Source organism: Oncorhynchus masou, chromosome 11 (genome assembly GCF_036934945.1).
Source record: "Oncorhynchus masou masou isolate Uvic2021 chromosome 11, UVic_Omas_1.1, whole genome shotgun sequence".
NCBI classification, from domain to species: domain Eukaryota; kingdom Metazoa; phylum Chordata; class Actinopteri; order Salmoniformes; family Salmonidae; genus Oncorhynchus; species Oncorhynchus masou.
Window position 1 is genome coordinate 29,262,582 of NC_088222.1, and position 12,559 is coordinate 29,275,140.

Consider the following 12,559-nt stretch of genomic DNA (forward strand, 5'->3'; position numbering starts at 1 on the left):
TGATAATTGTGTTTTTTTGATTGAAAGTGTGTGTGTGTGTCTCAGCAGTAGCCTCTACTCTCTGCCTCCCCTTCCCTCCCCTGAAGTGGGTCTAGGGTTTCCAGTATGATGGTGTTGATGTGAGCCATGACCAGCCTTTTAAAGCACTTCATGGCTTCCGATGTGAGTGCTACGGGGGTAGGCATTTAGGCAGGTTACCTTCACATTCTTGGGCTAAGGGACTATGGTGGTCTGCTTGAAACATGTAGGTATTACAGACTCTGTCAGGGAGATGTTGAAAATGTCAGTGAAGACACTTGCCAGTTGGTCCGCGCATGCTCTGAGTGCACGTCCTGGTAATCCGTTTGGCCCTGCGGCCTTGTGAATGTTTAAAGGTCTTGCTCACATCGGCCACGGAAGCGGGATCACACAGTCATCCAGAACAGCTGGTGCTCTCATGCATGCTTCAGTGTTGCTTGCCTCGAAGTGAGCACAAAAGGTATTTAGCTTGTCTGTTAGGCCATCATTAGTTAAGGGACAAGCTAATTGAACATAATAAATAACTGGTATTACAAGGCATTAGGGTTAATTAATGTTGATTTCAACTATTTGCACTGGTATTGATGGAGGGGCATTGGGGGATCTCTAGTAGAGGAGGAGAGAGAGATATACCGAGACAGAGGACAGAAATGGAAGTGTGGAAGAGAGCGGAGCAGCATGAGTTGGAGGAGTTGAAGGTGGAAAAAATGAATCGGAACTTGGAGGAGACGATGCTGCTTTTTGTGTAATTTCTCTGGTTTTGTGTGTTCTCTAGTTACAGCAGTGGAGTGGCAGAAGGTCATGCATGAACAGATTGGAGTCTAATTAGCAGTGGAGACATGCATTGAGTACAAACATTCTGTAATAGATTATTTTTTAATCTGGCGTGTAAAGAATCTGCTTCATTGTCTCTCGCCTGTGTGATTAGTCAAATTCAAAGTGTGATTTTCCACCCATTAACCACAATGTGAGTTACTGGTAAACTGCACTCACCATCTGTACAGAATAATCACACACACACAACATTGCCATTTCAACATGCTTGCTTACCCAGAGAAATATATAGCTGTATGATTTGAAGTACAGTCCAGTAGAGAAGAAATCTAGTGTACTCTCCCTTTCTGTCCTTCCGTGTTGAGCTGGGGAGCTTGGCTACAGAGCTTGGCTACTTGTGTTAGCATGGAGGCCAACTGAACTGCTGTGCTCATTAACCTCAACCCCAGGTAGTCCCCTGCCGCTAGGGCAACGCCTGACCTTCTCTCCCATCCGTCTCTCTGTGTGTGTTGTGTGTGTGTGTGTGTGTGTGTGTGTGTGTGTGTGTGTGTGTGTGTGTGTGTGTGTGTGTGTGTGTGTGTGTGTGTGTGTGTGTGTGTGTGTGTGTGTGTGTGTGCGCATAACATCTATCAGTGTGTGGCTAGAAGGCTATATACAGTAGAGGAGAGTGGGGTAAGTCGTGCCAAAGGGTTAGTTGAGCCACCCCTTGTTTCTAGGAAACCATACACAAAATCAGTGACCAAATATTTAGGAAGAGGTTGTCATTTCATGGAGTCTGTGAAGGAAGAAGCCATATGTGGAAAGTGGTAAGTAAGTTAGATCCAAAAAACTGATTTTCAAAAAAGTCAAATGAATGTATTGTGTTATAAGTTTCATGATGCTTGTATGTAAACCAAAGTAGATAGTTTAAATAATGTTTTATACAGCAGTTGAGATCTCTATAAGCTACAATATGGGGTCCTAAACCTAGCATGAAAGTGCATCCTTGTAGATTTGTGGGCTAATATAGTAAAAATAGTTGCTTTAAGGTCAATTGTGCCATCTGTCCAGGGGAAAGTTGAGCCAATGGCTAATCAATATACCCCATACAAATGATGATTACATTTTGTCCGTTTTATGCATAGTATTTTGAAGACACCTCGCATTCATGTGATTACTCAAGTTCGAATGATGACAAATTCATTCTTCAGTTGGGTTCGCCCCCTTCTAGGCCACAATTGAAGTGTTTTCTTCCCAGGTGAAATGCAAGGCATTGTCACTGGGTTATGAAGTTACACCAGGGCCTGAGCTTATGTTGAAAGTGTTTTTAAAAAGTACAAAGTGTTAGAAATGTGTCCCCATGTTAACCCCATCACTATGCTCAATGTACCCATACTCAGGGTAAGTTGTGCCAAGAGACCACTTTTTTGCCAAGCTGTTTTCAAAACTGTTATGTTTACATGCATTCAGATTATTTCCAAGGATACACGACACCCTAAAAAATATGCAGATATCTTTGTTAGAAAGAATACTACATTTCCCTTGATGTAATAATGCTGAAAGTATTACTATATCATTTCATTTAAAACTTCTCTTCAACAATGTGTGTTACGAAGATGCAACTATTTATGTATTGCTTAGTTTACTAAACTTCAGTTACATAATCACCTAAATAATAAAATCGGAGGTGATTATTTAACATGAGTTTACTAAACTGAGCAATACATAAATAGCCTCTTCATAGCACACATAAATAGCCTCTTCATAGCACACATAAATAGCCTCTTCATAGCACACATAAATAGCCTCTTCATAACACACATAAATAGCCTCTTCATAACACACATAAATAGCCTCTTCATAGCACACATAAATAGCCTCTTCATAACACACATAAATAGCCTCTTCAGCCTCTTAGCACACATAAATAGCCTCTTCATACACACATAAATAGCCTCTTCATAGCACACATAAATAGCCTCTTCATAAATAAATAGCCTCTTTCATAAATAGCACACATAAATAGCCTCTTCATAGCACACATAAATAGCCTCTTCATAGCACACATAAATAGCCTCTTCATAACACACATAAATAGCCTCTTCATAACACATAAATAGCCTCTTCATAACACACATAAATAGCCTCTTCATAGCACACATAAATAGCCTCTTCATAACACACATAAATAGCCTCTTCATAACACACATAAATAGCCTCTTTAACACACATAAATAGCCTCTTCATAACACACATAAATAGCCTCTTCACACATAAATAGCCTCTTCATCATAAATAGCCTCTTCATAGCACACATAAATAGCCTCTTCATAACACACATAAATAGCCTCTTCATAGCACACATAAATAGCCTCTTCATAACACACATAAATAGCCTCTTCATAACACACATAAATAGCCTCTTCATAGCACATAAATAAATAGCCTCTTCATAGCACACATAAATAGCCTCTTCATAGCACACATAAATAGCCTCTTCATAGCACACATAAATATAGCCTCTTCACACATAAATAGCCTCTTCATAGCACACATAAATAGCCTCTTCATAACACACTTTATAGCACACATAAATACATAGCCTCTTCATAACACACATAAATAGCCTCTTCATAGCACACATAAATAGCCTCTTCATAGCACACATAAATAGCCTCTTCACAGCACACATAAATAGCCTCTTCATAGCACACATAAATAGCCTCTTCATAACACACATAAATAGCCTCTTCATAACACATAAATAGCCTCTTCATAACACACATAAATAGCCTCTTCATAGCACACATAAATAGCCTCTTCATAGCACACATAAATAGCCTCTTCATAACACACATAAATAGCCTCTTCATAACACACATAAATAGCCTCTTCATAACACACATAAATAGCCTCTTCATAACACACATAAATAGCCTCTTCATAACACACATAAATAGCCTCTTCATAACACACATAAATAGCCTCTTCATAACACATAAATAGCCTCTTCATAACACACATAAATAGCCTCTTCATAGCACACATAAATAGCCTCTTCATAGCACACATAAATAGCCTCTTCATAACACACATAAATAGCCTCTTCATAGCACACATAAATAGCCTCTTCATAACACACATAAATAGCCTCTTCATAGCACACATAAATAGCCTCTTCATAGCACACATAAATAGCCTCTTCATAACACATAAATACTCTTCATAACACACATAAATAGCCTCTTCATAGCACACATAAATAGCCTCTTCATAACACACATAAATAGCCTCTTTCATAACACACATAAATAGCCTCTTCATAAATAGCCTCTTCATAACACACATAAATAGCCTCTTCATAACACACATAAATAGCCTCTTCATAACATAAATAGCCTCTTCATAGCACACATAAATAGCCTCTTCATAACACACATAAATAGCCTCTTCATAGCACACATAAATAGCCTCTTCATAACACACATAAATAGCCTCTTCATAGCACACATAAATAGCCTCTTCATAGCACACATAAATAGCCTCTTCATAACACACATAAATAGCCTCTTCATAGCACACATAAATAGCCTCTTCATAACACACATAAATAGCCTCTTCATAACACACATAAATAGCCTCTTCATAGCACACATAAATAGCCTCTTCATAGCACACATAAATAGCCTCTTCATAGCACACATAAATAGCCTCTTCATAGCACACATAAATAGCCTCTTCATAACACACATAAATAGCCTCTTCATAGCACACATAAATAGCCTCTTCATAACACACATAAATAGCCTCTTCATAAATAGCCTCTTCATAGCACACATAAATAGCCTCTTCATAGCACACATAAATAGCTCTTCTTCATAGCCTCTTCACACATAAATAGCCTCTTCATAGCACACATAAATAGCCTCTTCATAACACACATAAATAGCCTCTTTCATAAATAGCACACATAAATAGCCTCTTCATAGCACACATAAATAGCCTCTTCATAGCACACATAAATAGCCTCTTCATAACACACATAAATAGCCTCTTCATAGCACACATAAATAGCCTCTTCATAGCACACATAAATAGCCTCTTCATAGCACACATAAATAGCCTCTTCATAGCACACATAAATAGCCTCTTCAACACACATAAATAGCCTCTTCATAACACACATAAATAGCCTCTTCATAGCACACATAAATAGCCTCTTCATAGCACACATAAATAGCCTCTTCATAGCACACATAAATAGCCTCTTCATAGCACACATAAATAGCCTCTTCATAACACACATAAATAGCCTCTTCAGACACAGACGTCGCTGGATTCCAATTGAACAGGTGGTTCTAAATATATAACTTTCATAGCTGTATGATACAGAATGTGACCTACACACTTCCTTAAACATAAAATAACTAAAGAAGTCATTTTGTGTGATAGAATGCAAATTGTTTAAGAAAAGTTTCAAATTAAATCACGTTGACAGATAATTATGAGGTTTTCACTTTGGACAGTGCTTTTGCACTATGAAGATGTCGCCCTCAACAATGTTCAAGGTGTTAAATGTAGGGTTGTGGTGTGGTATCACTATAGTATTTTCTGTCACGGTATTCAGCATCATATGGTGCATATGGTCTGGGGTCATGCTAGAGTAGATCAAAGTCCAGAAAGATACAAATGAAGTAGACCACACAAACAACAAAACCAAATAGGTGAGAGTGTATACCACAGGAGGTTGGTGGCACCTTAATTGGGGAGGACGGGCTCATGGTTATGGCTGGAGTGGAATCAGTAGAATAGTATCAAATACATTAAACACATGGTTTCCGTGTGTTTGATGCCATTCCATTTGCTCTGATCCAGCCATTATTATGAGCCGTCCTCCCCTCAGCAGCCTCCCCAGGTGTATATATATCTCTCCATGTGTCTGAGTGCCATTCGGTTGATACACGGGATAAGGGATCTGAATTTTCTTCACCTCTCCTTTGAGTTGAGATCAAACCTCTGTTTGGCAGCTGGAATCATTGATAGCCTGTCTGGTGCAAAAGACAAATAAACTAATCAGAGAATTAATCAATGAATGAAACAATTCAGAGGCAGAGACAGCTCTCTCAATTTGTCTGCAGTGTCTGACAGAGAGCATTATTAATGCAGACATGTACTTCTGTTCATGTCTTTTATACTTAATCTGAGCGCTGCTGTTGATCATGCATTTTACAGGCCCGACAAGAAAGGCTTTACCCCATATCAAACATACTTCAAAACTAATACTCCTCAAGCTAAATTTTGGTCAATCCTTTTATTAATTGTCACATCTTCCTCTGTAGCATCTATATGTGTGGTGTAAAAGGCATTGTGGTGTTTCCACATTCTATACCAGACGTGAGAAATAGCGAGAGACCAACTCTCTCGCTATCTCTCTCAGAACGATCTTCTTTACCCTAACCAATCAGGCTTCAAGACGGGTCATACAACTGTGACTACTTTTCTTTGTGTCAAGGAGGCTCTCCGCTCTGCCAAAGCTCACTCTCTCTCCTGTGTTCTCATCCTCCTAGATCTATATGCTGCCTTCGAAACCATGAACCATCAGATCCTCTCCACCATATCAGGGCTGGGTGTCTTAGGCTCTGCACACTCTTGGATTGCATCCTACCTGGCAGGCCGCTCCCACCAGGTGACATGGAGGGGATCTGTGTCGGCACTACATACTCTCACGACTGGTGACCCACAGGGTTCGGTTCTAGGTCCACTCCTGTTCTCTCTATACACCAAGTCACTCGGCTCCATCATGTCCTCACATGGTCTCTCCTATCCTTGCTATGCGGATGACACTCAACTACTTTTCTCCTTCCCCCCTTCTGACACCCAGGTGGCGACACGCATCTCTGCGTGCCTAGCAGATATCGAAGCTTGAATAAGAGCCCACCACCTCCAGCTCAACCTCGACAAGACGGAGCTGCTCTTCCTCCCGGGGAAGGCCTGCACGTTCAAAGACCTCTCGATCACAGTTGAAAACTGCACGGTGTCCCCCTTCCAGAGGAAAACAACCTTGGTGTAAACCTGGACAACACCCTGTCATTCTCTGCAAACATCAAAGCAATGACTCGCTCCTGCAGGTTCATGCTCTACAACATCTGTAAAGTACAGCCCTACCTCACACAGGAAGTGGCGGAGACCCTAATCCAGGCACTTGCCATCTCCTGTCTGGACTACTGAAACTCGCTGTTGGCTCCCCACTTGTGCCATCAAACTCCTGCAACTTATCCAGAACGCTGCAGCCCGCCTGGTGTTCAACCTTCCCAAGTTCACCCATGTCACCCCGCTCCTCTGCACACTCCAATGGCTTCCAGTCGAAGCTTGCATCCACTACAAGACCATGATACTTGCCTACGGAGCAGCAAGGGGAACTACCCCTCCCTACCTTCAGGCTATGCTCAAACCCTACACCCCAACCCTCCGTTCTGCCACCTCTGGTCTCTTGGGCAACCTACCCCTACAGGAAGGCAGGTCCAGCTCAGCCCAGTCCAAGCTTTTCGGTGTCCTGGAACCCCAATGGTGGAACCAGCTTCCACCTGAACCTAGGACAGCAGAGTCCCCGCCCATCTTCCAAAAACATCTGAAACCCTACCTCTTCAAAGAGTATCTTAAATAATCCAACACCACCCCCCCACATCACCTTCTCACAATGCCCCCCCCCCAAATAAAATGCATTTTGTGAACTAACACTCACTTACACTTTCTTTTAAGAGTGTCTGCTAAATTACTCAAATGTCAAATGTAAATAAGTGGTCATGTGAATTGTGAAATGGGTGGCCCTATAGTGCACCACAGATATTTGTCTCCTATTTGATGGCTGGGAGTTTGTACCTTTTGTCCCTCGGTAGCCTAGATAGATTCCTCTGGTTGCTCCTGTAGCTTGCTCAATACTGCTGATGTGGACATGAAGGTGTGTTGTAAATGATCCCTTAGTGTTTGGGCCATGTTCAATCTGTCTGGCCAACAGAACTGTCTGGTTAGCCTCTAGGCATTAGCGGTAACTGATATCTCTGTGCTGGTCCATTCTGCCTGAACTTAGATGCTTATAGCTATTACAGCTATGGGACTTAGTGTTTAGATATATACAGTGCATTCGGAAAGTATTCAGACCCCTTTACTTTTCCACATTTTGTTACGTTACACCATTATTAAAAAATGAATTAAATAATAATAATAATAATAATAAAATCTTCATTAACCGACACACAATTCCACATAATTGTTTTTTTTGTGTGCAAAAAAATAAAAACAGAAATACCTTACTCAGACCCTTTGCTTTGAGACTCGAAATTGATCTCAGGTGCATCCTGTTTCCATTGATCATCCTTGACACTTGGAGTCCACCTGTGGTAAATTAAATTGATTGGACATGATTTAGAAAGGCATGATTTATAAGGACCCACAGTTGACAGTGCATGTCAGAGCAAAAGCAAGCCATGAGGTCGAAGGAATTGTCCATTGAGCTCCGAGACAGGATTGTGTCGAGGGACAGATCTGGGGAAGGGTACCAAAAAATGTCTACAGCATTGAAGGTCCCCAAGAACACAGTGTCCTCTATCATTCTTAAATGGAAGAAGTTTGGGACCACCAAGACTCTTCCTAGAACTGGCCGCTCAGCCAAACTGAGCAAATGGAGGAGAAGGGGCTTGGTCATGGAGGTGAACCCAATGCTCACTCTGACAGACCTCCAAAGTTCCTCTGTGGAGATGGGAGTACCTTCCAGAAGGACAACCATCTCTGCAGCACTCCACCAATCAGGCCTTTATGGTAGAGTGGCCAGACAGAAGCCAATCGTCAGTAAAAGACATGACAGCCCACTTGGAGTTTGCCAAAAGGCACCTAAAGGACTCTCAGAACATGAAAAACAAGGTTATCTGGTCTGATGAAACCAAGATTGAACTCTTTGGCCTGAATTCCAAGCATCACGTCTGGAGGTAACCTGGCACCATCCCTAGGGTGAAGCATGGTGGTGGCAGCATCATACTGTGGGAATGTTTTTAAGCCACAGAGGCTGGGAGACTAGTCAGGATCAAGGGAAAGATGAACGGCGCAAAGTACAGAGATCCTTGATGAAAACCTGTTCCAGAGCGCTCAGGACCTCAGACTGGGGTGAAGGTTCACCTTCAATCAAGACAATGACCCTAAGCACACAGCCAAGACAACGCAGGAGAGGCTTCGGGACAAATCTCTGAATGTCCTTGAGTGGCCCAGCCAGAGCCCGGACTTGAACCCAATTGAAGACCTGAAAATAGCTGTGCAGCGATGCTCCCCATCTAACCTGACAGAGCTTGAGAGGATCTGCAGAGAAGACTGGGAGAAACTTCCCAAATACAGGTGTGCCAAGCTTGTAGCGCCATACTCAATAAGACTTGAGGCTGTAATTGCTGCCAAAAGTGCACCAACAAGTAAAGACGTAAGTCTGAATACTTACGTAAATATGACATTTCTGCTTTTTTATTTCTCATATATTTTAATATAAAAACCTGTTTTGCAGTCATTATGGTGTATTGTGTGTAGATTGATGAAAAAATAAACAATTTAATCAATTTTACAATAAGGCTGTAACTTAACAAAATGTGGAAAAAGTCAAGGGGTCTGAATTATTTCCGAATGCACTGTATATAGTGTATACAGGTTGCCTGGCTATCCAGACTCCTTGTTCCAGCCAAATGATATGCCCACATATGTTAGTTCCTTCTCCGCAGTGAGTGTGAATCTGAGTACCTCCCCGACCCTTCACCGAATGCGAACACATTCAGGGCCATCTGATTAGTGCAGAAACCGATGGGCTGGGCCAGAGCCAGAGCACAAATACAGCAGTAATTGGCTTTGATACTCTGATTGGTTAGAGATGATCCTATGACTTTGTTTTGTACAGTGCCCCACCACAAATTACTTCAATGATGGTAGTCTCATACGAAAGTACTGTATGTAGCCAACGACGAAGCAGCGGAAGAATTAAGTGTGTCGTCGGGCTAGCAGGAGTCTAATTTAAACTACTGTAATGTGTTGGTGTAAGGCTGTGAAGTTGTGTTTCATGTGGTCAGACTGCTATTTCAGAGAAGTGTTTCTGGTAAACTCATTATACATCAGGGTCCTGTCACCTGTGCAATGTGGGATTAGAAGGTATGTATATGTGACCGTTCTGGTATAATCCTGTTGACTAGATCAAGTCTTCAAATTAAGTCTCTGCCTTCCTCCTGCCGTCACTGTGGTGTATACTCTGTGTGTTTGTCCTAACTGTCCTCTATAACCTTTCGCTCACCTCCCCCCTCTTTCTCTGCTTCCATTTGACACACACACACACACACACACACACACACACACACACACACACACACACACACACACACACACACACACACACACACACACACACACACACACACACACACACACACACACACACATACACAAACACACAACCACCTGTGATCTCTCTTACAAAGCTGTAATGCGCTTTTCCAGGAGAGAAATAAGCCTGGGGGTTCTTGTATTAAATCAGATTTAAACACCTTGCAGGTAAAAGTGAAAGGAAGTGTGTTGATGCATCATTTTCACTGCAATGCTGTTGTGGGGACAGTGCCAGAGAGGAGTGGTGTGAAAAGAGGGGATAATGGAGGACTAGTGGATCAGGGAGAGATGAAACAATGGAAACGAGGAGATGGATGGATGAGGAGGAAGGGATAAAGCTGCAGAGGCTGAGGAAAGAGAGGGGTTTGGAGCATGAATACACAGAGGAAGGAGGAGGAAAGAGAGGGGTTTGGAGCATGAATACACAGAGGAAGGAGGAGGAAAGAGAGGGTTTGGAGCATGAATACACAGAGGAAGGAGGAGGAAAGAGAGGGTTTGGAGCATGAATACACAGAGGAAGGAGGAGGAAAGAGAGGGTTTGGAGCATGAATACACAGAGGAAGAAGGAGGAAAGAGAGGGAAAGGGAGGAAAAGAGGGGACGGTTCCATGTGCAGACGATCTGAGTAGGCAGCGCAGGTTGTTATCATGATCAGTGGCATGCAGTGGTGGAAAAAGTACCCAATTGTCATACTTGAGTAAAAGTAAAGATACCTTAATAGAAAATGATTCAAGTAAATATGAAAGTCACCCAGTAAAATACTAATTCAGTAAAATTCTAAAAGTATTTGGTTTTAAATATACTTAACTAAAAGTATAAAAGTAAAAGTGTATGGAGTGAAAAGTACATTATTTTCTTTAGGAATGTAGTGGAGTAAAAGTAAATGTTGCTTAATTTTTTATTTATTTGACCTTTATTTAACTAGGCAAGTCAGTTAAGAACAAATTCTTATTTTCAATGACGGCCTAGGAACAGTGGGTTAACTGCCTGTTCAGGGGCAGAATGACAGATTTGTACCTTGTCAGCTCGGGGTTTGAACTTGCAACCTTCCGGTTACTAGTCCAACACTCTAACCACTAGGCTGCCTTGCCACCCCAAATAGCAAAGTAAAGTACAGATACTGAAAACTATACTTAGGGAGTAGAATATGGGATTTTAACTAGCTCAAACACAAATTGAGAGTGGGAGCAAGAGAGATGGGGGGAGATGGAGGAGAGAAAGAGGAGGAGCGAGGGAGAGACAGAAAGAGCGAGGGAGGGAGGGAGGGAGAAAGGGAGAGAGAGAGAGATGCATCTGCAGTGTGATAGCCATAGTGTAATTTAATTCAGCTCTCTATTCTCTGTGCTTGGTCAGGTCTTCATTCATTATGTTCTGCCACCAGAAATGAGCTATGTCTTATTATGGAGACATGCTCCATATGAGATTCAATGACATTTTCACTCTGGGTGTCCAGTATGTGTGGCTGAACATTATGTGACAGCTCTCTGTTTTTGTGCCCTTGATGTTAGTGCACTGTCCATAACGTATATGTTACTGCTAGTTCTGTCTGTATGCATGCCTATTTGTGAGTGCTAGTATGTGTTTTTTAGGTGTGTGTGTGCGTGATGTGTGTGTTTTTCCAGTGCATCTGGTGTCAGTGCTCAGGGCTTGTGTTGCCCCTTGAGGCTGATGGCAACAGCTGCTGTGTGGATGAATGTGTGTGAGAGCCTCTGGGAGAGCCAGGGCCTGCGTGTCCAGCCAACACACCAGCTACTACATGAGCTACCATAGGATCTAACACTGGAGTTATGAACACACAGGTTAGGCAGCCTACACAGCTAAACTGAAAAATACTGTAGAAGCAATACAGGACAGCTACAGAGCATTTAGAGGCTATACATCAAATGCATTGGATATAATGTCTTCAAAGCTATGCAATATTACCAACACACCATTTCAAGTATAAACCATTTTCACACTGCAGATATTTCAACAGACAACGGCTCTACACTCAATTTACTGGCTGTTTCTTCCTTTCAGCATAACTTTAAGAGCCCTAGTAGCCTGCTCCGATTTGTGATTATAATGTCATCCTGAATCCAAAGATAGCTTTTGAGACTCAATTATCCACTTGGGCTGCAATCAGACATGCTCTTTAGCTGGATGAGCTAATTGGGTCTCCAGTTAGAGCCCTGGCTGTGGTGGATCGCTAGAGGCTGCAGGGTGGTTCACATCACATACCAGCCAAGAACGCCTTCATCACTGGTACATTCATCTGGACTCACAACTGTGTATAAGCACACTGCTTGCTGTGTATGCTCATTATGCGCACTGATCAATTGCAATACATATGCAATGCAGATCTGGAGAAGTTAGACCTTGAAGTATAGTTTTGTCATATACTTCGA

The 12,559-nt window shown here is 42.0% G+C and overlaps 1 protein-coding gene across 1 annotated transcript in view; it reads left to right on the forward strand.

Annotated features, from left to right (window-relative positions):
• The window catches only part of LOC135548459 (gap junction delta-2 protein-like), a 36,356-nt gene that overhangs the window by 527 nt on the left and 23,270 nt on the right, over positions 1-12,559 (forward strand). The window lies entirely within an intron of this gene.